The sequence below is a fragment of the Euphorbia lathyris genome, chromosome 7 (assembly GCF_963576675.1).
Source record: "Euphorbia lathyris chromosome 7, ddEupLath1.1, whole genome shotgun sequence".
In the NCBI taxonomy this organism is placed as follows: Eukaryota; Viridiplantae; Streptophyta; class Magnoliopsida; order Malpighiales; family Euphorbiaceae; genus Euphorbia; species Euphorbia lathyris.
In genome coordinates, this window is record NC_088916.1 from 83,753,826 (window position 1) to 83,780,800 (window position 26,975).

Consider the following 26,975-nt stretch of genomic DNA (forward strand, 5'->3'; position numbering starts at 1 on the left):
CATATATTCCATGACAGTTGTTATTAGGTAGTGGTCAGATGACAGCTCGCTATTTGATCGCTGTCATGTGAGGCTATTACGGATGACAGAACGTGACCGTCATTTGAAGCATCAACAGACTGCAGCGAGCCCCATGACAGTTTTATATCTTGCGGGATGACGGTTTTTAACCATCATCTGAAGGGGTTTTTGGCATAGTGCAACATGCTTCATACACATACACAATCAGTTTTAGCAGTATAACTATAGGAGTATTCTCATATCACAATAAACATTCATATTGTTAGACTATGCCTAATGAGCTACGTGCCCAATGAATATTGATACACATAATCAGTTCTTGCTTCCTAAACAGTTCTATCTAACTCAATGAGTTCATTGTAAACCTATCTCAGCAGGATCACCCACAACATCATACATATACTCAATGAGTTCTAGTTTCCTAAGCAGAACATTAAACATAAACATGCTTCATACACATACTCAATCAGTTCTAGCTTCCTAAATGGAACATCAAGCATAAACAAGCGAACATGCTTCATACACATACACATACTCATTCAGATAACAAGCCAAGTGGAAGATATATTGTAAACCTATCTCAACAGCACCACCCATAACAACATCATACATGCAACCAATCAGTTCAAACCAACATAACATAATATATACTCAAGTTAAAGAAATCTTCCCATATGCTAAACGCAAGAGCTGATTGACAATCTATTCGTCAGTCAGCCTTCCCCATGTAGCATTCTTACTATCCCTGCAAATATTATGTTCAAATAAAAAGGAACAATGAAAATCAATAGATCCTTACCAGTACGGTGTTTCGAACTCACTGATTGCATGTAGGAATCAACCATGGAGATAGAGAGAGATGAGAGGGATGAAGATTGCGTAACCTAAAATGGGATTTTGGATGAGAGAAAGAGTTTATATATGAGCTGAAATTTCAATCAAACCATCGAGCGCCTAAATTTGGTATATGGCCGCGTAAGTGAAATTTCATTTGCCATTTTTTTTCCTCATACAATGACAGTCATTTATTGCAGGTGTCATCTGATGAGCAAGTAAAATTTAACAAAAACGGGCATTTTCTTTGGATGATAGGATTCTGTCATCGGAATGCCACATGTGAATGATGGCGTTTTTAATTACGCTTTCAGATGACGGAAATTTAAAATACTGTCACAAAAAATATTCAGACAACACGAAAACAAATGTATGTAATGTGTGTCATGTGAAAGGGAAAATGGCATAGTGAATTTTACCCCTAACGTCTAAAATGATGCAATCTTACCCCTAACCTTGGTAGCCAATAGCAAATTTACCCCAACGTTGATAATTTGGATAAATTTCAGACACTATTATAAAAACATATATATTTTTGTTCCTTATTTTGCGCCAATTGCATATCAATTCATTCTAAAAAGATTTCATGTTTTTTATAATTTAATAATAGAATTAGAGATTAATATTTATAAATTCGGTGAATTTTTTGAATTTTTTTATCCAATTCGTACAAAAGACAATGTATTTTTTTATATTTTTTTATTGTTTTTCACATCCAATCATATGTTTCTGATTTGTTACTGATAAAATGACGCACGTCTCAAGTGTAGATGGCAAGATTAATGACTGAGAAGATAGTTTGAAGAACTATTTGTCAAATTGACCAATTTATCAATGTCACAGGTAGAATTGCTCTTGGCTTCCAACATTAGGATAAAATTGCACAATTTTAAATGGATTATGGGTAAAATTGCTTTTTACCCAAAACGTCAGATGTATTTTTGCACCTTAACCCTTAGCATTTTAACATATTTTTTTGTAACTGAATTAGTAACACATTAAATATCTTAGACTTACTTGATGTTTAGAAGGTTCGACGAGACAATTAAATGGAGACATTTAAGTCATTGATCATTTATCTTTTAACACGTTAAGTGTATGCGATTCCAACTTTAATTAGCGTAATTTCAATTACAAAAAAATTTACGTTTTAAATTACAATCAATTAAAAAAAATTAAGTTTTCAATTTCAATTAATTTGTTTCAATTGAGGCTTTGTTTATATTTAATTAAGAGATTTTATCAATGGAAATTTTTTACCTTATTGCTAAACCATATCACATATTTTCAAACCAATAAATAAATTAAAAACTAAGTTATATATATATGGATATTATGTAAAAGGTACATTTGATTTACAGCCATGTAAAAAAAACTGAAAGATATAAAATTTTAAAAAATCATGCATAATCTGAAATTCATGTTTGCTCAATGGTTCATATGAGATAGTTAAGGGATCCAAAATCCTAGCTCTCCTCTCATTCCTAGATAAATCAATTGTTTAAAGATTTTTGCATTTTTATTATTAAAGTTATTTATTTTAATTAGTTTAAAAACCAATTTTATTTAATTAATTCGTTAGATAATATAGAATTTAAGTAAGAATAACTTATCAAATACTAGTCCATGTGGGATCGATCTCGTTCATAAAAACTATATACTTGATGCGGTAGAGTTGAGTTACTTTAAGTGTTATTATACGCTTTTCGCAGATGAGTGGTTGTATGAAAATTGTAAAGTCCTTATTTCAAAAATATAAAAGTATAATTCCAAAAAAAAAATGAGTAACATATTTTTAATGGAATTAGATATTTAAAAGAAACTAATTTAGTAAGTAATAACTTATTACAACAAAAACATAAAAAATAAGATTAGTAATAACTTATTTTCTTTCTAATTTTATATACATTAGTAATAACTTATTTTCTTTCTAATTTTCTATCCAATCTCTTGAATGAAATTAATTATTTCCGAATTAAAACATTATTTAAAAAAATCCTATTTCCTTTGAAATATTCTCTCCTCTCTCTTTAATTAAATTAATTACTTTAAAAAAAATTCCTATTTCCTTTCTAATGTTCTCTATCTGAAATTAAATTAATTATTTCCTAATTAATAAATTTGATACTTATTTTGAAATTCTTTCATTTAATAGAAATATTGAGCCTTCAATTCTATGTAATTGAATTAAAATTAACTTATTTTTTTTGAAGAAATTAAAATTAACTTATTTTTTTTTTCAGAATAGTGAAGCCATCTTGTTTGTGTGGCTATATAAACACATTTAGGACTCATGTCCTGATATGCTTTCTTTTTCTTCAGCTGCCTTCGCAACTTATATGGTTGAGCCTATAAAAAACATGGTTAAGCCAATATCACCTGCATGGTTTTTGATGGCCGAATGTGTTTTGGTAAGAGTTTTGGTTTATCATTTTTTATATAGGCCAAAATTGTTTCATCTGTTATTATTATTATTATATGATCCAAAATTATTTCAAATTTATTGAATTAAAGACATAATTTTATCCATTTTCTTACATTAAAAGAGATTATATGCACATCTTATGACAACTTATTTAGTTTTATGAAGTGTTTGAAAATGGAGTGGTGAACCAGAGCACTGAGGGGCCTTGGTATAGGTAACCATTCGAAGTCACTGTTTAGTGAACTATGTTTGGTTTCGTATACTCTTATTCTTTTCATCATGAATTTCTTTTTTCTTAATATTGACTGACATTTATTTGAAATAAACAAAAAAGAGGAAATAAAATGAAAGTAAGGATGACTTAAATCTCTCATTGAATGACACATTAATGGATTTTCCTATATGTAAAACTTTGTCTCTAAGCAACATCATCACACAATGACACGTGAAAAGATGAGAATGTTGTTACTTTACATGTAGTAGACCTAGTTGGTGTATATATACTCTCTTTTATAGCTTCATTGCATTAACTGAGCTTAATTGACATCAATCCTCCATTAATTGTCATTAATTATTATTAATCCTGTATTAATTGTCATTAGTCTAGAAGGAAAATGATTTTAGAATTGAACCATTGACTTTTTGCTTAGAACAGAACATATTGTACCAAATCTTAACTTACAAGTCTTTTAACTTTTTTCTATTTTAAATTATGTTTTACTTATTTGTTTCATATTTAAATAGTAAACTTATTTAATTTATTATTTTTTATTACTGATTAACTATATGTATTTATATAATATAAGATGTAAAAAGCTAAATAAGGAAATCTAATAAATTTACTATTGACTATTGACCGTGACTTGATTATTACTATTGATTTTTAAAATCTATTCACACTGGAAGAAATAGTAATCAAGGTTCACCAATATTTTGTTGTTAATTAATTGCTAATTTTACAAGTATAAATAGTAGTGTTATTTCTCTAATTGTTTGCATAATTCCCTTGCTTCCTCTTCTTAAGTATTGGGTTCAAGAGAGTAATAACTGTAAATATCATATTCAACATTCTCCCTATGAAGATGATATTGAAGAAGTGAAATTCAGCTTCTCTTCACATTCTAGCTCACTGAGCTAGAATGTGAAGAGAAGCTGAATTTCACTTCTTCAATATCATCTTCATAGGGAGAATGTTGAATATGATATTTACAGTTATTACTCTCTTGAACCAAGCAATTGAATGATATAGAGCGATCAAAGAGATTAGAGTTGTTTTCCATGGTGTTTTGCAACCCAAAATAGCACTACTGATTTACTAGTATATGTAGAAGAAGAAAATTAATCAAAAGAATTGTGCAAAGAATATCACTACTATTTATACCTGTAAAATTAGTAATTAATTAATGATAACAACCCAAATTATTCTTGAATAAGGAATAAGGAAAAATTAATAGAAATAATGGCAAACCATTATTCCTTCTAAAAGAGATATTTATGCATGATTAATGTGGAATTAATGATGATTAATGTAGGATTAATGCAGGGGTGAATATGCAAATAATGAGGAAAATGAAGGAGTCTCTAGCATTAAGCCACGCCACGTGGACCATGACAAGACACGCCATAACAAGATACGCCCGATGAGAGCGAGTAGTGGAGACCCGCCATTATTCTCAAAGAGATCGTATATACGCCTTGACGGATCTAAGAATACCAAAAGGCGCCTTTATTACCATCCATGAATGGGAATAAATACAATTAAATGGCAATTAATAGCCATTAAAGGGGAATAAAGACTTGACTGTTCGAATACTCCAACTTTGAGGGTTTCAAAGATAAATGCTGGGATTAATGGAGAATTGATAGCAATTAAAGATGAGTAATGACATGACTGTTCATCTATGTCTCCATAACATCCAAATATCATACATGGGGAAAAAGGATAATTAGACAAAGAATGAAGAATCCGCCATCAATACTCTTATGGATAAGGATCCACCGACGGATCTATGGATTCCTCAACACGCCTCAAAGGGTCAAACGCCTTGGAAGATCCCCCGTCAAACCTCGATACGCCTAAGGAACGGCAAAGCCGATTCCCAATAAAGGCAGCTAATAACCCATTAATGAGCTAACGGTCATACTTGAATAAGATCAGTAACCGCCATTAATGAGGCATTAATGAAGACTTTCTAGTTACCAAGAGTTACATCTACATGAGTATAAATAGCTTGCATCCCAAGCTATTGAGGTACACTTACTGATCCTCTACTTTTGTGCTTACAGTTTATTCTCAGAAATATTACTGACTTTGGCATCGGAGTGTCCCCGGCCGATCCCAACGGCGCCTCACAGGGAAGTGCTCCGATCAAGGATTTTTTTCCAAGTTATCAATTGGTGCGGTGAACGTGGATCTCTAGCAAACAGAAGATCACAAAATCTTGATTGTATAGAGTTTCACAAAGAACAAAACAATGAAGTCAACGGAACAAAAATCTTAATCTCAAACCTTGGCTCAGTTAGTACAAACAAATCTATCCAAAGATAGGCTTCTCTATAGATTGGTGGGAAAGAGTTTTCTACATTAAATCTGGAATTTTATGATAAACAAGATAAGTTTCTTCTCCTTTCTTCTTCCATTTTTAATTAAAGAAATTTGAGATTCTCCACCCTTATAAAGTGCTATGAATATCATATATGTTATTATGATAAATCTAATAAATTGTGAAAGATAAAATCATAGACACAAATCTTGCATTAAATCTTGCATGCTTACTATGCCCTCATATTTTTATGCATGACAAGTGTAATATGCCATTATCATTGAATTAGTACAAGATGCATGTATAAGATCCGTAATCTTGGAATTTTATAAAAAATTCATCCATTCAAAGTGATTTTATCACTTAATATTAAGATATCATAAAAGGCTCGTGTAATTACAGATGATTTAGGTCTAATGAGTCTTTTGGATGAACATGCATATAACTATTAGAAGAAATTGCAAAAAATCATATTTGGTTTTTCTTGTACAATTCACCATCTATGTATGGCTTTTCTCATATATAGTACTTTTAATATCAGAAATTCATATTTTTGAATATTGTTTTATCAAACAGTTATTTCATTCCCTCTTTTACAAGGATGTGTTTATTCATATAAAAACTGTTTATTTGACATTGTTAGAATTTCTTTTACCAACGTAAGAGACTTGAACATATTGAATCTATTTATGATTATCCTGTAATTGTCCCTAACTATTAAGCCTATTATAGGCTGATGAATTACCAAATTGGATAAACGAAACTTTCATGTCCTTAACTAACTATAAAATAGTCACTACAAGAAAGCAGCTAGTTAGCGACTGCTTTTAGCGACCAGATACAGTTCAGTCGCTAATTAGCGACCGATTTGGTCGCTAATGATTTACCTAGTCGCAAAAATTGGGGTTTTGCGCCCGTGTTTTGCAATAAAAAGAAAAAGAAAAAGAAAAAAGAAAATTAAAAAGAAAAAAGAATATAAAAAGAACATGAGAAAAACCTAATTGCCCCCCCCCCCTCTCCTTTCTTCTCTGCTCTCGACCTAGCCCCCTCTTCTCTCTTCTCTACTTTCCCATCTCGACCTAAGCCCCCTCTCCTCTCTTCCTTGGTTTCCGATCTTGATCTAAGCCCATCTCATCTCTTCTCCTCCGGCCTAATTCCTCTGCTTCCTGATCTCGACCTAAGCCCCCTCTCCTCTCTTCCTTGGTTTCCGATCTCGATCTAAGCCCCATCTCATCACTTGTTCTCCGGCCTAATTCCTCTGCTTTAAGACCTCCTACCTGATCCCTCTCCTTTCTATACGACCTCCTTCTCCATTTATAACGAAATTATACCATCGATGTTGTCCAGGCTTAGTAACTTAAGTGAGGATGATGATAAAATTAAGCACGCAGTGAAATCACAAGGAGTGGTCAAGGAGAAGAGTAGTCGACCTTCACTATCTAGGCTTCTCAGGAGATGACAATTTTTGGGTAAGCAAATTTTGGCTAACTCTTTCCCCTGTCTTTGTCTGCACATTTCGTTAAAAGCATGGATGGACATTGCCTCTTTGAAGATCTTTCTTCTGCTGCTTTAAAACGGAAAGGCTACTGCAGTGACTCGTAGATTAGCCTGGGTTATTTCCAAGATGTAGTTAAAAGAATTGTGCCTATTTCAATGGAGAACAATGAATTTTAGGAAGTTCTATTATAAGTGGGATTTGTATTGGGGGTTTTACTGGTGAAAGTTGTGGCCTTGGTGTGATTTGTATTGGCCTTTTGACTGGTGGAAGTCGTGGCCTTGTTGGCGTGCAGTTACATGCATTTTTTTTATAGCTGTTTGGGTTCTAATGGATTTAAGTAGTTAAATACCTTTGCACAGTGGTGTTCATATTTTGATTTTTGGAATTTGCATTTGAACCAAATCTATTATATTGAATATATTGAATTATAACTATCCTATTGAATACCTGGTTCCTTGTGATTCCTTTTGACAAGTGTTTCTCATGTGACTTGCATTACATAGTCTTCATTGTACTGCAAATATGTGGCTCTTTCTTTTTGTCATCTTGATACTCCATTTTATCTCTAATCTGATGTTTTTGGCACTTAATTGCAGTGCCTCGTGGCCTAGCTTCTCTTCCTCAGGCTTCAAGGTATTGCTTATGAATTTTCATAAATCGTTTTTTTCTTGTAGCGCTGCTGCTGCTGTAATCATAGTTATCTCTTTTTGTGATTTTTGCAGCTTCAACCTGATTCCAATGGTACAAAGGAAGGTACATGTTCAAGTTATTCTTTTTGGAAGTTAACATGCTTTTTGCAATGATGTACATATATTTAATGTTGATGTAGAGGATTCTTCTTGGGGGAGAAAGGAAACTTCAAGTCAGAACACATCTTGGGGAGCTGCATCCCAAGCACTCAAATTGAAACTTGAAATTGCTGAGAGTAACTCATACATGCTGAAATTGAAGCAGCTAAGGTGAATTATATTTACACAAATTTTACTCGACTTCTAGTCAGATGTTCATGCTGCTCAATTTCACATGCATAATTTCATGTTGGGCAGGTCAGTTGGAATTATAGTATAATGTGGTCTCATTTAGAGACATTGAAATTAAGATGACAGTATATATTCTGATTCGAAATGGTGCATTCTTCTGATTTTTTAAAAAGGTCTAAATAGCTTTATCTTTTTAAGTTATAAGAATAAACTTTTCTGGAAATTGGAAATATGAGATGAGTCATAATAATTCTATTGGATATTTAGGAAACTTGACCTTTCACATAATTCATTAATAACCTCATTGCCTCCATCCCTAATTCTATTCTATATTTATCAAGCTCAATCTTTTTAATATATTTAATGTTAACTTATGATCACTTTGAATTTTACTACTTAAACTTTAAATTTTGTCTTAATAAAGTCATCCCAACGATTTCAAAAGCAAAAAGACACGAAATATGGGGTTCCACGTCAGCCACACTAAAAAAATCGCCACCAGATATGCTTCCTGTGTCAGCGATTTAATGTGACAATCACGTCACTTTTCTAGTGTCATTTATAGTCTTGAAGTCGTCAATGCTACTTTTAGTGAATGGATATGCACCAAACACCTAAACCTGCATGAGATGGAATATTCGTTACTTAAATAGTTAATATGCAATCATTAACAATGCTAAATAGGCTGTATCAGTATTGCTTGACATGAATTTGTATGTTCAGGATATGAATGAGACACCTAAACATGCACGAGATGGAATATTCGTTACTTGAATAGTTAATATGCTGTCATTAACAATGCTAAATAGGCTGTATCAGTATTCCTTGGCATGAATTTGTATATTCCGGATATGCACGAGACACATAAACCTGCATGAGATGGAATATTCGTTACTTGAATAGTTAATATGCAGTCATTAACAATGCTAAATAGGCTATATCAGTATTGCTTGACATGAATTTGTATGTTCAGGATATGCACGAGACACCTAAACCTGCACGAGATGGAATATTCGTTACTTGAATAGTTAATATGATGTCATTAACAATGCAAAATAGGCCGTATCAGTATTGCTTGTTGTGAATTTGTAATTTCTGGATATGAAGAATTATTGCTTTTTAATACCTTTATGTTTTAGATATTTTACCTTTTCTTCCAGTTGTCCACACACCTCATTGCCACTCCCTTTTCACTACCTCACACATTCCTTTTGTCCTTTTTAGCACAGCTGTACTTTTTCTCTTTCCTCCAAAATTGTAACCGTTTGCTTTGTGCAACGGATATATAGTCTGTATTTTCATCTTCCAAAATCAATGAGAAAGAACTTGTTTTCTCTCCATTCATGTTATACTCTTTTTATTTCAAGATGGTATCAGAGCAGAAAATACACTTCTGATGATTTCATTCTTCTGCTAAGATTTAATCAGATCTAGCTTTGCTTTTTAATGGCGATTCCAACAAATGGAAGTCCATTTTTCCTTTCAGCAAATAAATCTCCATCTCTGACTCTGGTTTCTCAAATTCTCAATGGAGATAATTATCATCCATGGTCACGCCAGGTTAAGGTCGCTCTAATGTCGAAGAACAAGTTTGGGTTTGTTGACGGAACCATCACGGCTCCTGCGGTCTCAGATCTTGCACAATATTCACAGTGGGAGAGATGCAATACTATGGTGGTCTCATGGATTATTCATGCTGTTACTCCACAGATAGCAGACAGTGTGATATGGATAGACAAAGCAGATGATGTTTGGAAGGATCTACGCGATCGTTTTTCATAGTGCGATGGCCTGAGGATTTCTGGTTTGAAGAAGGAGATTCATAGCTTCAAGCAAGGAGATCTGGGAATTGCAGAATATTACACAAGATTGAAGATCTTGTATGATGAGTTACTCAATTTGAGGCCAATGCCAAAGTGTACCTGCAGCCCAGCCTGTAAGTGTGGTGTTTTTCTCAAAATACGCACACAATTTGAGCAAGATCAGGTAATTGATTTCCTTCAAGGTTTAAATGAACATTACTCAAATATTTGCTCTCAAATCCTTATGATGGAACCACTACCAAGCATGAACAAGGTTTTTGCCCTTACTACCCAGTCAGAGAGGCAATTAAATTTATCTGTCAAAATACAGAATCCCATAGATACCATGCCTTTCGCTGGGTCTGCAAATTTCCATAACAGATCTCCAAATACTCAAAAATCTCCTAACAATGCCAAACGACATTACAACAACAACAAGAACAAACCAGTGTGCGCTTACTGTGATATACCTGGGCATACAGAGGAAATTTGCTACAAGAAACATGGATACCCTCCAAATTATGCAGGGAGAAACAAGAATCATAATAGAAATTTTGCTAAGGCAAACAATACCAACACAGTTAATGTTGAGGATTCTAATGATGGCTATGAAGATGCAGGAAAGCAACAAATGACAACTACAATTGAGCCTCCACAGTATGCTTTAACAAAGGACCAGTATCACCAGCTCATGACACTATTACCTTCAAGCTCCACTCAACCAAACAGAGTAAATGCACATGCCAATATTGCTCATGTTGGCTCAAATCACAGTTATTCTGGTACAATTTTTAGCTCCACTTTCAATTACTCAACTGTTAATACTTGGATTGTTGATACTGGTGCCACAGATCATATTGCCTGTGATCTTACTTATTTCAAAACCTACAAAGCCGTAGAAGGTTGTTTTGTCCAATTACCAAATGGGAGCAATGTGAAGGTTACATATATAGGCACAGTGGTTCTCCAACCCAATTTAATCCTTGATAATGTGCTATATGTACCATTGTTCAGTTATAATTTGATATCCACCAGTAAGCTCACTGCATCAAACAAGATAGGAATTATTGTGACTGGAACCTGTTGTGTGATACAGGATCTTATAAGGCAGGAGATGATTTGTTATGCTGAAGAAAAAGGGGGTTTATATCATTTGGTACAGCAGAATGGGCTCAGTTCAAATAAAGTAACAACTCTCATCACTTCATCCACTGATGAACACATTTGGCACAAGAGGCTAGGGCATCCTTCTTTATAGAGGTTGCAGAAAATAGATAGTCCTTTTTCAATTTGTAATTCAAAGCATCCAAATCCATGTGATGTATGCCAATTGTCTAGACAGAAACGATTGCCATTCAAATTAAGTGAAACCTTTTCGAGTTGTGCTTTTGAATTAATCCATGTCGATATATGGGGTCCATTGAAAGATTCATTTACAGATCCACCTTATTTCCTTACTGTGGTTGATGACTATAGCAGGTACACCTGGATCTCCCTAATGAAAACCAAAGGAGAGGCAAGATTGCTGCTGCAGCAGTTCTGTGCGTATGTAGAGACACAATTTCAGACCAAGGTTAAGACTGTGACATCAGATAATGGTCTTGAGTTTCATATGCCTGATTTTTACCTTAACCTTGGCATAATCCACCAAAAATCTTGTCCAGAAACACCCCAGCAAAACGGTGTAGTTGAGAGAAAACACCAAGATCTTATGAATGTCACTAGGGCCTTGTTGTTATAGGGATCCCTGCCTCAAACTTTTTGGTCATTTGCTGTGGTCCATGCCACATACCTTATCAATAGACTGCCATCCACAGTGATACAAAACCATACTCCATATTACTACCTGTACAAATAGCACCCAGATTTTTCAGACTAAAAAGTGTTTGGCTGTCTCTCATATGCATCCACACTAAATAGAAACAAACACAAGCTTACTGATAGAGCGTTGAAATACATTTATCTAGGAGTCCAACGTGGAGTTAAGGGATACAAATTGCTTGATTTATCCACACACATAGTCTTTGTCTCAAGAAATGTAAAATTCTTTGAGCATTGTTTTCCTTTTGCTGACTCATACATATTGGAGAAACCACCAAAGTGCAGTGAAGAAGAGCTTGCCATTCTGCATTTATCCATGCCTGATGATGATGTTGCTGATACAGTAGAAGAAGCCTCGCTTAATCCCACAATGTCAGTCCCAGAACCTGACATTGATACTGCAAACTTAAACACAACAGACCTGGACACGCATACAGACCTTACCACACAAGATATCACTAGAAGATCAACAAGAACCAGAATTCAGCCACATTATTTGAAAGACTACCACACTTCATTACTTGTGTCTAACCCTTTGCCTCAACTGCCTCTTACACCGGGTTGAACCGGCCGGTTCGAACCGGGTTGAACCGGCCGGTTCGGTCCGGGTTTGATAACCTTGCTCTATCCAAATCAATATCCTATTGCAATTTATCCAAAATCAAACAAAGCTTTGTCTTGAATATAACTTGTCACTCTGAGCCAAAGAGCTATGTGGAGGCATCTCAAGATCCAAAATGGAGAGCAGCTATGGAAAGTGAATTGATAGCCATGGGCACAAATGACACTTGGGATTTGGTTACTCTTCCTCATGGACATGTTCCAATAGGATGCAGATGGGTCTTTCGAATAAAACACAACACGGATGGCACTGTGAACAGATTCAAGGCACGTTTGGTGGCAAAGGGCTTCACACAAAGGGAGGGAATTGACTTCAAATAAACATTTGCACCTGTAGCCAAGTTCACCACAATGAGAACAATTTTGGCAGTAGCAGCAGTGAAATGTTGGCATCAACAATGCATATCTCCATGGAGATTTGAATGAAGAAGTCTACATGAGCCTGCCACCTGGACTTGAATCATCTTATCCAAACCAACTGTAAATTGAAAAAGTCCTTATATGGACTTCGCCAAGCAGGAAGACAATGGAACTTGAAATTGACTTCCTCCATAAAAAACGCAGGTTTCATTCAATCCCCTTCAGACCCTTCTTTATTTGTTAACACTACGAATGATAGTATCACCATCCTTCTAGTGTATGTGGATGATGTTATCGTTGCTGGTACTAGTATTGATGCTATTAAGCATATCAAGCAGTATTTACACACTAAGTTCAGCATCAAAAATCTTGGTTCTTTGCACTATTTTCTTGGTTTCGAGATTGCAAGAACATCAAAGGGTTTTCATATTTGTCAACGTAAGTATGTTCTCGAGCTGTTACAAGAGCATGACTTCCTTGGCAGCAAGCCAACTCTCACCCCAGCTCTACCAAATTACAAAGCTTCCCCTATAAGCACTCCTCTCAAGGATATAACTGAGTACAGGAGACTAATTGGCAAGTTGCTTTATGTCACACACACTAGACCTGAATCAGCTATCACAATATCTCAGTAGTCCATCAACTGAGGATTTGTCAAGGGCATATAGAGTCCTCAGGTACCTTAAAGGGTCCCCAGGTTTGGGCTTGTTTTTCCCCTCAAACTCAACATTACAGGTTCAAGCCTTCTCTGATTCAGATTGGGCCACCTGCACAGAGACAAGAAGATCCATTACAGGATATGCAGTGTATTTGGGAGACTCTCTGATATCTTGGAGATCAAAGAAGTAGAGTACAGTTTCTAGATCGTCTTCAGAAGCTGAATACAGGGCCATGGCCTCTGTTTCTTATGAATTACAGTGGATTTTGAGTCTTCTAAACAATCTCTTCATTTCACACCCCCAGTCAGCCTTGCTTTTCTGCGACAACACATCAGCAATCCACATTGATCAAAATCCGGTTTTTCATGAACGTACTAAGCACATTGATATTGACTGTCATGTCATTCGTGAAAGAGTTCTCTCCGGCCTGATTCGTTTGATGCCAATTCCCACTGCATTGCAGGTTGCAGATATCTTCACAAAGGCTAAGCATTCGCCTCAGTTTCAGTACTTAGTTCCCAAGCTTGGATTGCTCAATTTGTTCCCTGCCAAGCTTGAGGGATGGTGAAGAATTATTGCTTTTTAATACCTTTATGTTTTAGATATTTTACCTTTTCTTCTAGTTGTCCACACACCTCATTGCCACTCCCTTTTCAGTACCTCACACATTCCTTTTGTCCTTTTTAGCACAGCTATACTTTTTATCTTTCCTCCAAAATTGTAACCGTTTGCTTTGTGCAACGGATATATAGTCTGTATTTTCATCTTCCAAAATCAATGAGAAAGAACTTGTTTTCTCTCCATTCATGTTATACTCTTTTTATTTCAAGAGGATATCATCTAAACCTTCACGGGATTGAATATTCGTTACTTGAACAGTCTAAATAGGTTGTATTCAGTATTGCTTGACATGAATTTGCATGTTCTGGATATGCACGAGACACCTAAACCCTGCACGGAATGGAATATTGTTACTTGAACAGTCTAAATAGGCTATACCATTATTGCTTGACATGAATTTGTACGTTCTGGATATGCACGTGACACCTAATCTGGACAGAATGGAACATGTTACTTGAAAGTTAAAATGCTGTCATTAAAAATGAACTATCTATCTTGTGCATATCTAGTTAGTTTTTAACGAATCTGGTAATTGATGTTGGCATTAGGTTCGAGAACTTGAGAATCAGTTAGTTTTTTCATTTGTTAGCATACATATTCGTCAAAGCTACTTTTTGCATTTTTTAAATGTAAGTCCTACTAAAATTGACATATGTGCAATTTAATTCTTATCTTATATTGTTTTCTTCCTGTAGTTCTTTCTCCAAAAGGTTCGAATCAGTGAGGTTTAAGACTGAAGTGGTCTATGTTGGGTTGGCCGAGGACTGTAAAAAGTGGAATGTTAAATTGAAGAAGAGAGGTGATGATTGTGAATTTTACTTTGATGGTGAAATTTATGATGTTGTGATTGTCTGCAACGGGCATTTGTGTTCGTGGCTGAGGTGTTATGTGTGTGGTTAATAAGGCTTGGAGTTTTGGTCATAAACGGTGGTTTGACGTAGACTTTGCAACGTTTTGATCAATGATGATATTAATGGTGTTGGTAATTATATGTTTATGTAGTTAGGCATTTTTTTGCCCGTTCGGGCTGAACTTATTGTATTTGTATTCTTTCTTTACTTAAATAAATTCGGGGTCATCGGTTCTGGGTTGCCAATCTAGTTGGGATATCCAGTGTTGGCCTTTCCCCTACTTGTATTAAAAAATATATTACTTATTTCTAAATATATTTCTAGTTTTTATGAATATTGTGATTAATTTATTGTGAAAGGTTAAAATATGTTTATAATTGTAATAATTATTTATAAAAATTATAATTACCAAATAAATAAATAAATTATCCAGTACAATGCAATAGGAAAAATTTCCAGTAAGAAATAGGCAAAATTTCGAGTAAATACCGACAACATTTTTGTTTGAATTTCGTCGGTAAATCGACCAGCTCTATGTTTCACCTAGCCCATTAGCGACTATTTGTAGTCGCATAATTTGGTCGGTAACATTGCGACTGAACAGCGACTAAATAATATGGTCGCTATAGTCTGCGACTGTCATAAAAAAATAGCCGGCGATTGTCCAGCGACTAGGCACTTACCGACTGAATGTTTTTGGTCGGTAAACAATGAAATTCAGTCGGTAAACCACTTTAGCTACCGAATTAGCTACCATAATTGTGGTAGCTAACAAGCTGTTTTCTTGTAGTGAGTGCAAGTGTCAGTTTCGGATCAGAATATTAATTTATGCAAAGTCCTTGGAATATACATGAGAGTTTTTTAGAGATTGTTTGGATGATGATATCTGAAGGTATGTAAGGGTGAATTTTGGATAATTTTCCTTACACCTCAAATTGGAGGAGAATCATGGTACATGTCTTTTTCTTCCAAAATTACCCTTTGTATTTTATTTTATCTATACGAATGAAATGATATAAGAGTAATTTTATATAGGGTAAATTCCAAAAAAAAAACCTTGTGGTTTGATGTTCTTCCAAAAAAACCCTTGTGGTTTGTTATTACAAAAAAAAGGATTGTGGTTTGCGCAATTACCCGAAAAACGGAAAATGGCTTAACGGTGTTAAAATGCTGACGTGGCACAGGGGTAAAGTTGGAAATTCGAATTTTTTTTATTTTTTATTTTTCTCTCGTTCTTCTTCTTCTTCTTCTTCTTCTTTTTTTCTTCCATTTTTTTTAATTTCCGATGTCCGAAGAAATCTGGAAATTTCCGAAATCTCCAGATTTCGGAAATTTCCAGATTTCTTCGGAAATCTGGAAATCTTCCCCAAACCGCCACTTCATGACTCGCACCGATGATCAAGATGAGGTTACCATTTGATTCGTCTCTATCCATTTAAATCCATTAATTTCTGTTTTTTTGTTGGTATTATTCTTCCTCTGAATCAAATAACCTCTTAATTGCAGGAGAAAGATATGATAATGTTGAAAGAAATTGAAGATCTGAAGATCAAATTAGCAAAGGAGAGGATTAAGAATAAGAGAATCAAGCTCTGTAGCATATCGGAGGTGATTCTTCAAATCCTCATAGCCTCCTCCTTATCCACTGTCGTTTTGATTGCTTTCAGTATCACATTGATCTAATTCTAGTATTAGTACTAAATCATGTCTCTGATACGGTTGTTCAACTCACTTTTTGACAAATCAAACCAGTCTTGTTAGGAACTGTACATTTCGGTTAACATTTGGCTTATATCATTTAGAGCTACGAAGGATTGTCGATGTTTAATTTGCAATTGTTTAGATTGAGCTTTTTTTCGCGATAGATTTTTAAAGCTGTATGTGTTTGGCAACTGGTGGAAGATCAAAAGTTACAGTTCTGTAAAGCAGATTGTTTGGTTGTGTGATTTTTGTTTTATAGGTTAATCTGGAAAATTCCAGATTTCCAGATTTCAAGAGAAATCTGGAAATTTCCGAAATCTGGATTCCAGATTTTGGAAATTTCCAGATTTCTTCGGAAATCGGAAATTAAAAAAAATGGAAGAAAAAAAGAAGAAGGAGGAGGAAGAAGAAGGAAGAAGAGGAGAGAAGAGAGGAAGAAGAAGAAGAAGAAGAAGAAGAAGAAGAAGAAGAAGAAGGAGAAGAAGGAGAAGGAGGAAGAAGGAGGAGGAGAGAGAAAAATTAAAAAATAAAAAAAATTCGAATTTCCAACTTTATCCCTGTGCCACGTCAGCATTTTAACACCGTTAAGCCATTTTCCGTTTTCTGGGTAACGGCGCAAACCACAGTCCTTTTTTTTGTAATAACAAAACACAAGGGTGTTTTTGGAAGAACATCAAACCACAGGGTTTTTTTTTGGAATTTACCCTTTTATATATAACTACATTATTAAATCATCACTTACCTTACTTTAATTACACTTCATTCGAATTAGGCCTGAATGATCTCTAAATGCCATTAATGCGTGGATGCATAATATTGATTGCAAGTAAATAGCAACTGTGTAAGATATCTTACCCAATATAGAATGTCATAACTTTTATGATATTTAGAATACATATGCTATCTTGGATATTAATGCGCATTGAGATACAAAAGGACATTGTTCTTAAACCATTTTCATTATGGTTATTTATTAAGAATTCATCATGATATTTATGTGCAGTAGTAATCTTTATGGTTATGACCGTTATATGTGGTATTATTAACACAAGCACTATTAAAATTCTATTATGAATTTGTTTGGCATATAACATTTACTTGGTTTCATCCTTTGACTAAGTTCATTCTAGAGTCAGTGACTAACGTGAAGGAATTACTGAGTTGATTCCAAGATGAACTAAGAATTCCATAAAGAGACATTGCATCGTACATGATATTTGCCAACAAAGGTCAATGCAAATAGTCTTTCACTATGAAGTCAGTTCCATGGATCAAGCCATTGATCCCCAAGGTAAGTGAATATAGCTTTTATGCCTTACCACAGTCTTTTAATAATGGACAGGATATGCCCCACTTCTAGAGTTCTTTATGTACTAACCCACAAGTATAAGAGAATCGCTAATACTGCAACCAGCGCCTAACACTGGCATGAAAAGTAAAGCTCAATCCCGAGAGATGTACATTCGGAGTCACTTCAGAAAAATTCCTTGACTACGTCATTAGCCAAAAAGGAGTTAGAGCAAATCCAGATAAAGTAAAAGCCCTACGATGCAAATGGCGAAAAGAGCGCCTAAATGAAAGCCCCACAAAGGGTGAGAATGATCCAGAGGTTGAACGAGCGGATCATCGTACTAGGAAGATTGTCAACAAGCATTTCAAGGTATAAAACAATTCCTAGCAGAACCACCCTTGATGAGCAGACCAATTTGAAGGGGAGACCTGCATTTGTATGTATTTGTCATAGATAAAGCTATATGCATCGTGGTTATTCAATAAGAAGAAGGTCAACAGTTCCCCATCTATTATGTTAGCAAAATGTTGAAGGATACGGAGACAAGATATTCGAAGCTAGATAAAATGGCTCCGGCAGTTGTGACAACATCCATCCGCGTCAAACCATAGTTCCAAGCATAACCTCAACATGATCGAGATCAAAATCAAGAGCCGACTTCGCCACCACGATTCAACATTGAACACATGGATGATGAGATTGAAAGGCGAGTGCATGCCGCTCTAGATAGATGAGAGAACAACGCAGAAAGGTATGCCCATCCAGTTAACAGGAATTCGCCATTCACAGCACGGATCATATGGTATGAGGTGGACAGAAGGTTTAAAGCTTCCAACTTGCCATAATATAAAGGAGAAAAGTGCAATATAAATGGGACATTACATATCCCGAACCCAAAGGAGGGGAGCATGTAACCGTTGGAAGGAACACCAAGACATATTACAGGTTCCATAGAATAAATGGCCACCACATTTTGAAGCTTGCTGGGAGCTGGAAAACTATATAGATTTGTCCAGAATAACAAATAATAAGACGACAAGCAGAAGACAGATCCTAGAAAGAAATTCAAAAGTGTCATTAATGTCATAGCAGATGGACCAGTGTATCAGCCACCCGTGAAAAAAGCAAAAATATCCGCTCTGGATAAAACATCCCTCAATTGCCCCTTTTACAGAAACAGGTCCAGTAATCTCTCCACATACAGATGCATTGGTAGTAACAATGACGATTGAAGGATGGGAGATGAAATAAAGCGAGTAATGGTAGACACGGGCAGTTCTTACAATGTCATCACCAGAGGTGCATTCACCAAACTAAAGGTTGATCCGATCCAAATAGAAACAACCATTGTTGACATCATGGGAGTGACAGGTCACACTATCCAAACCAAGGGCCAGGTAACTTTGAAATGCAAGTTGGCGGATGATGATCAAGCGTGGATTGGTGATCTGGAGTTCTCTATTATGAATGGACAATTAGCTTATAACATCATTCTTGGGCGGCCGTTCGTCTCAGAGGTTGCAGCCCTAATTTCCACCTGCCGTCTGGCAATGTACATTCCCACCAGCAAAGGAGGAGTAATGATTAGCAGAAACCAAAAGGTGGCTCAAGAGACCTACTCGACGTCGCTATCGATCCGCCCACAATCCAAAGATGACGAAGGTGAGGAAGATGAACTTGTCACTACAGCTTTGGGTGACACATAAATGTTCCTTATTGCTGATGGGAAGCGGGTGCGGATCGCCAAAGGATTAAAACCTGAGATCAAGGAGGATGTTACGAAAGTTCTTATTGAGTCTGAAAGCGTGTTTGCATGGGAGAATGAGATCCTCACAGGAGTAAGCCCAGATGTGATTACTCATAAGTTAAACATCATTGAGGATGCGGTTCTAGTTGCTCAGAAAAGATGGAACCATGGGCCTAAAAATCAGTATTTTTACGTATTCTTATATGTGCATTAAACTGTTATAGTGTCCTATATTTTATAATTTATTCTTTCTTGCCATACTTCTTATATATTCATTTGCCTAGTTTTGTTCTATATCTTTCCAAATTCTATAGAAGAAGAAATAGCAAAGCTGAAGAAGGCGGATATAATCAAAGAGGTGATATACGCGCAGTGGCTGGCGAATGAAAAGTTCCACAAGCGGATCAATTACCTCAAAGATAGGACAATTGATCCCATCACGGGCGGATCCCCTTTCCACAAAGGTAAGAAACACAGACCCTCAAGAGCTTTCAAATGAGCTCAACTCTCTCCTCAAAGACAGGAAAAATATTGGTCACCATCAAAAGTGGGTTAAAATTATCTCAAACATGAGAAAATTACACCCTAAACTTTCTCCTCAAAGATAGGAGAACAATAATCTCAGCCGCGGATCGATCTACCTCAAAGATAGGAAACGATTGATCGCCGTCAGGGATGGGTTAAAAATTTCTCAGACGTGAGATCTTTACACCCTCGAGTATTCTTCTCAAAAAGAGAGTATTAAGACCCGCTGGCGGATAGATTTACCTCAAAGATAGGAAACAATCGATCACCTGGGGCAGCTTAACTTCCTCACCAGGAATAAAAGCTTTAAACCTTCAAAAAAAGGTTCACACATTGGGGTACGGCTGGCCACCTGCCCTAAACAATCGGAGAAGTCCTAAGTAAACCAGGTTGTAAAAAGTTACTTGCTAAAAGATATAATGCATTAGTAAAAATAGTTTTGGAAAGAAAAGGGTTCATCCAAGTAATGAAGCCTCGTCTTCATCTCCAAATAATGAAGGCTCGTCTTCATCTCCAAGTAATGAAGCCTCGTCTTCATCCAAACAATGAAGCCTCGTCTTCATCTCCAAATAATGAAGCCTCGTCTTCATCCAAACAATGAAGCCTCGTCTTCATCAAAGTAATGAATCCTCGTCTTCATCCAAACAATGAAGCCTCGTCTTCATCAAAGTAATGAATCCTCATCTTTATCATAGAAATAACGAAGTCTCGCCTTCACAAATGCAAAGTAAAAACACTTTGGAAAATGAGTAAAGGCTAAAAAAGCAAATGCCTAGAGTGCCAAACCCCCCCACAAAATGCGCAAAAGTCCCTAAATGGCTGATCATTCTTACTGATCCCTAAGGGCGGGTCATTCTCCTCAATATGGCAGAGCTGAAGAAAAGAAGTCCCTAAGGTGAATCATAATCCTATGCAGTAGGAACAAATGGTCCCATAAAGGGCGGGTTATTCCCTTTCTAAAGGAAATATAACTCTCAAGAAGCCCCTAGAGGCTAACAATGGATACAGTTGACCACCTATCCATGAAGAAGAAGAAACCCCTAAAAATGCATCATATCCATATATGATCCTATCTAGGGCGGGTCCACTTTCCTCCAAGATAGAAAAATATAACAACATCTAGACAGCCCTAAAGAGCTTTTTATACCTTTAGGGGGGGCTTTTGATAACAACCCAAATTATTCTTGAATAAGGAATAAGAAAAAATTAATAGAAATAATGGCAAACCATTATTCCTTCTAAAAGAGATATTTATGCATGATTAATGTGGAATTAATGATGATTAATGAAGGATTAATGCAGGGGTGAATATGCAAATAATGAGGAAAAGGAAGGAGTCTCTAGCATTATGCGACGCCACGTGGACCATGACGAGACACGCCATAACAAGATACGCCCGATGAGAGCGAGTAGTTGAGACCCGCCATTATTCTCAAAGAGAGCGTACATACGCCTTGACGGATCTAAGAATACCAAAAGACGCCTTTATTACCATCCATTAATGGGAATAAATACAATTAAATGGCAATTAATAGCCATTAAAGGGGAATAAAGACTTGACTGTTCGAATACTCCAACTCTGAGGGTTTCAAGGATAAATGTTGGGATTAATGGAGAATTGATAGCAATTAAAGATGAGTAATGACATGACTGTTCATCTATGTCTCCATAACATCCAAATATCATACATGGGGAAAAAGGATAATTAGAGAAAGAATGAAGAATCTGCCATCAATACTCTTATGGATAAGGATCCACCGACGGATCTATGGATTCCTCAACACGCCTCAAAGGGTCAAACGCCTTGGAAGATCCGCCGTCAAACCTCGATACGCATAAGGAACGGCAAAGCCGATTCCCAATAAAGGCAGCTAATAACCTATTAATGAGCTAATGGTCATACTTGAATAAGATCAGTAACCACCATTAATGAGGCATTAATGAAGACTTTCTAGTTACCAAGAGTTACATCTACATGAGTATAAATAGCTTGCATCCCAAGCTATTGAGGTACACTTACTAATCCTCTACTTTTGTGCTTACAGTTTATTCTCAGAAATATTACTGACTTTGGCATCAGAGTGTCCCCGGCCGATCCCAACGGCGCCTCACAGGGAAGTGCTCCGATCAAGGATTTTTTCCCAAGTTATCAATTAACAACGTAGTAATAATAACGAAGCTTGATTACTTTTTGTTACGGTGTTAATAGATGTAAATAGTCTTCATCCAATTTGGGTGAAATTTCACCATAGTTCACAGCCCAAATGTAATGGAAGAATAAATCAGGGACCAAATAATAAAATTATTAATATATCTGAGCGAAATAACACTTAAGTGTTTCAATAAGTGACATATTTATAAGTAGTGCCACCTACATAGGCAGTATCGAAAGAAAGCCTAGCCCTAGTCATTGACAGGTTTTGAGCGGTGCATCTTCTCCGTCGTCCGATGACCCACCCCTCCTTTCTCGCCAGAAATCAACAGAGAATCAAAAACTTCCGAGGATATCTTCTCTGACTCTGAGAGAGCTCAATGGCCGAGTATCAAACTTGGAATTAATCACTCTGTTGTAAAAAAGTAAGTTAAATGCGGAAAATGTATTTCACACACTTTTGAACCAATATCATGTATTTTTACATTGTTTATTTAATTTTCTTATTATTTTTTAAACATAATAATTAATTAATTTTTTCAGTTTTTTTTTTCTTTTAAATTTTGAATACATAAAATCGCAAACAATTAAAGTGAATTGAAATGAAAAATAAAATATCTACAAAAATGACTTAGTATTCCTAATTTTAAACAATATCATTTGAAATAATTGGATGTAATATTCCATATCCAAAGTAAGACGGTGTTTGGTTGTTCTTTTTTCATCTCTTGATTTCTTTTTTAGTTTAAAAATGAGAGTTTTAGGTATTTGGTGAGACATCTATTGTTTGCTTATTGTAACTGAAAAATATCTTTTATAAAAAAGCAACAAATCCATGCTTTTTGAAAAAGCAGGTTGTTCAAACAACAAACACCAAACCGTAACAACAAACAACAACATCAAAAAACAGATAAACCAAACGGGCTCTAAAACATAAACTACTAAGTTTTAATTTTCAAATGTGTGTAAAAATTCAATATTATGAATTTAATCTTTAAAAGCTATGAAAATATATATTGATTAAAGGTTGAATTATTAAAAACATAAAGGCAAAAAGTATCATTAGGCCCATAATCTTACATTTTTTGGGTCAATAAGTTCTTAATGTTTTATTTGAATACATTAAGTCTATTATCATTTATTTTTAGTCTAATTAAGTCTTTTGTGGCCAAATTAGTAAGTTGTGAATATCTAATTCTGTTGAAAATTTGTTACTCACTTAATGAATAATACCTTGTTAACCGAGTTTTATATTTAAAATTACTTTTTTAATTATCAAGGGATTAATGAGACAAAAAAAATCTTAATGTATCCCAATAAAAAAATCAATAATGTGGCACAAATAGTAGCAATGAAGAAACTGAGGTTGGTCAAGTAGACATCCATAATTCAGGAGGTTCTATTATAAATTTACCTAGCCACGTTCTTGCAGTTATTCTTTTTAGACTGCCGATTAAGGAGATAATAACTTCGAAATGCATATTCAAATCTTTGTATGCTACAATTTCGGACACCGACTTTGGTCAATCTCAGATGTTTCCAATTGCTCGCACTATAGATTATACACACCTGTCAAGAATACTTTATCCTCTTCAGCTATACCTGGATGGAAGGTATATGGACATATTTTGAAGTCAGCAATCTCACAACTGTCCTGAAATGCATGAAATTCGACTCCAGTTTAAAGATTCCAGTGCGCAACTTCCCAATGGTTTTAAGGGATAGCGTTGATGGCAATGAAGAGATCACATTGAAGGCGAAGCATCACAGTTATAAGGTAGTGAATTCGTGTAATGGATTTCTTTATCTGTGTAAACCATTTGATAATGAGCCTCTTGTTGTGTGCAATCCAGTTAGTGGCGAGTTTACTAATCTTCCGGAAGTCATTAAGGGTAAAAAGGTTGATGGTTATGATGAATATATTTATTGTGGTTTTGGTTAAATATATTCATCATAACCATCAACCTTTTTACCCTTAATGACTTCCGGAAGATTAGTAAACTCGCCACTAACTGGATTGCACACAACAAGAGGCTCATTATCAAATGGTTTACACAGATAAAGAAATCCATTACATGAATTCACTACCTTATAACTGTGATGCTTCGCCTTCAATGTGATCTCTTCATTGCCATCAACGTTATCCCTTAAAACTATTGGGAAGTTGCGCACTGGAATCTTTAAACTGGAGTCGAATTTCATGCAAATTTCAGGACAGTTGTGAGATTGCTGACTTCAAAATATGTCCATACACCTTGCATCCAGGTTTATTCATTTCCAATCTCAACCTAACCACCAGAAATTGCCTTCTAGCATAGAACATACAACATGCTTTTGAGAAACTGATATCTGAAATCATTGAGAGAAATCAAGTCCCGCCGCAGTCAACAGAAGATATACTCCATGAGAAGAAAGTGTAGAAATTCACATAGGCTGCAATTGGTTTGAAAGTATTTAGTTTATTTCATCAAGTTTGACCTAGGAAGCCAAAGTTTAAATTAATTTAATTCTACCACAACCACATATATAGTTATTAACAATTTAATCAAATAACCTTAGATCTTTAACCAATTAAACTAACAGACTATTGTTAAAATTCTGAATTTTAGTTCTTAAAAAAGGAAAAATTTATCTAGTTGGCTTTTTTTAAAGAATATTGACCACTTTGTTAAGTGTCTTCCATTTTTTACCTTCAACAATTTTTATTGAAGAACAAGAGTATATTGAAACAATTTCTATTAAAAAACAGGAGTATATTGAATTGAATTGAACAAGAACAACATTAAAAGTTCAGTAATCAATTTAAGTTTTAGACCTAGTATGAGGTATCAGACTTATTAAACAAAAAAAATAATAATAAGAGTAACTTCAACTAGAAGCCATCAATAAGAAGTACTAATCAAACCATTAATTCTTTGTACACTCATAAGAAAAGGAAGAAAGGAAAAAATCCAATTGAATACAATTTCTTAATGAAATAGAAAAATAAAACAAATTCAAATTCCTTGGATTTGAAGAGAAAGAACTGTTACCAACGGGTTTTGTACAAACATTGGCTTCTTTCTTAAAAGCTGCAGCAGTACATGCATCTTCTTTTTCACGAAATAATGGTGCAAATACAAATCAAACATGCAATTCCAGATTCAGAAAAAAAATTAAAATATATTCCATAAGCACAAAATAAAGGAAATCGAAATCAAACGTGGTTAAACAAATAGTCTAACATCTTATCAAATAAGCGAAATATCACTATTACTTAATTGTATAGCTAAGCCCTCAAGTTGACAAATTTTGATAAACTGACCCAAATACAATAAATCTCGAGAGATAGCATGAATGAGTAGTATGAATTACAGATGACCATAAACTGATGACAAGATAAACAACCATAATCTAGTCAAGAGGATAAAGCCAAAACTAATTGAACGAATCATAATAAACTGAAGCATGTTCTTGCAATACCTGTTTCATCAAGTTTAAACAGTTTAAGCAACACAAAAAGATAATCACCAAAACCAAAATATCAATATGAAACAAGGACCACAGATGAACTTCTGAAAATAAGTAACATTTCACAAAGGCCTTTCATCATACAACTTAATAACACAATGAACCAATCAAACTAACTGTTCCTAAACATAAACTTTTTAAATAATGCAAATTTAATTGTAAGAGAGACATGTTAATATAAAAATAAATTATTAATTCAAAACCTCAACTTACTTGCAGCCTCTTATCATCTTCGTTGTAAGAAATGATCGTTTTCGTCTTGGCCGGCCACATTCTGCAATCAGTGCTAGAATATATTTTTTTCTTTCTTCCTGTTTCTGATGATATGTTGAATCACTCATATCTTGACATGAATTTTCTTCATGTTTCTTCAATGTCATGTTTCCTGCACAATATAAACTCAGTTAAAATCATGTGTTTTCTACATGGATTCGGATTTTCACTATCATTCTAGATATTTTTGAATTTTTTTTTATTTCCGAAACATTTCAAGGTAGATCTATTCTGATTTCTCCTTTGGTTTTGATTTAAAAAAATAACTCAATAGCCATATCCTTCTAAAAATAATATATGTAGGTTCGGAAACTTCATAAGGTAACAGAACAAATTCCACAAATCATTATATGTATAAACTTAACGGTGCTCCTCAAAGTTCAAATTGGAAAGACATACAACAACAACAACAAAGCCATATACATATATTAAAATTAGGAGCTTTCAGTAGATTAGAAAAAGAAACTAAAAATCAGTGAAAGATATTTGTATGGAAAGTTTTGAATCACATCAAATTAACATATATACAACTAATGAGAGACTATACATACAGTCCTGGAAAAGCGACAGGCAGAGCAACGATCTCTTCTATAAGTGAAAGCTATTGTTTATTTGATGAGTGAAATAGAGAACTGGTTCATTTTTTTCTAAGTAAATACAAGTGAAGATTAGTTTGATTAAATGAGATAGAAAATAGAAGAAGAGGCAGTTTTGGTGGAGAGCCGCTCTAGATATATGAG

The 26,975-nt window shown here is 34.9% G+C and overlaps 1 long non-coding RNA gene across 3 annotated transcripts; it reads right to left on the bottom strand.

The window, feature by feature from the left end:
- Positions 1 to 819: 819 nt before the first annotated feature.
- On the bottom strand, positions 820 to 26,975 carry LOC136201488 (uncharacterized). Of its 3 annotated transcripts, none has more exons than XR_010673858.1 (3): positions 26,787 to 26,975; positions 26,176 to 26,347; positions 820 to 905 (listed from the first exon to the last, which is right to left on the bottom strand). It is a non-coding gene; the product is annotated as an uncharacterized lncRNA (long non-coding RNA). The 3 variants fall into 3 exon arrangements; XR_010673857.1 differs by lacking the exon at positions 820 to 905 and adding an exon at positions 24,446 to 24,885; XR_010673859.1 differs by lacking the exon at positions 820 to 905 and adding an exon at positions 25,347 to 25,914.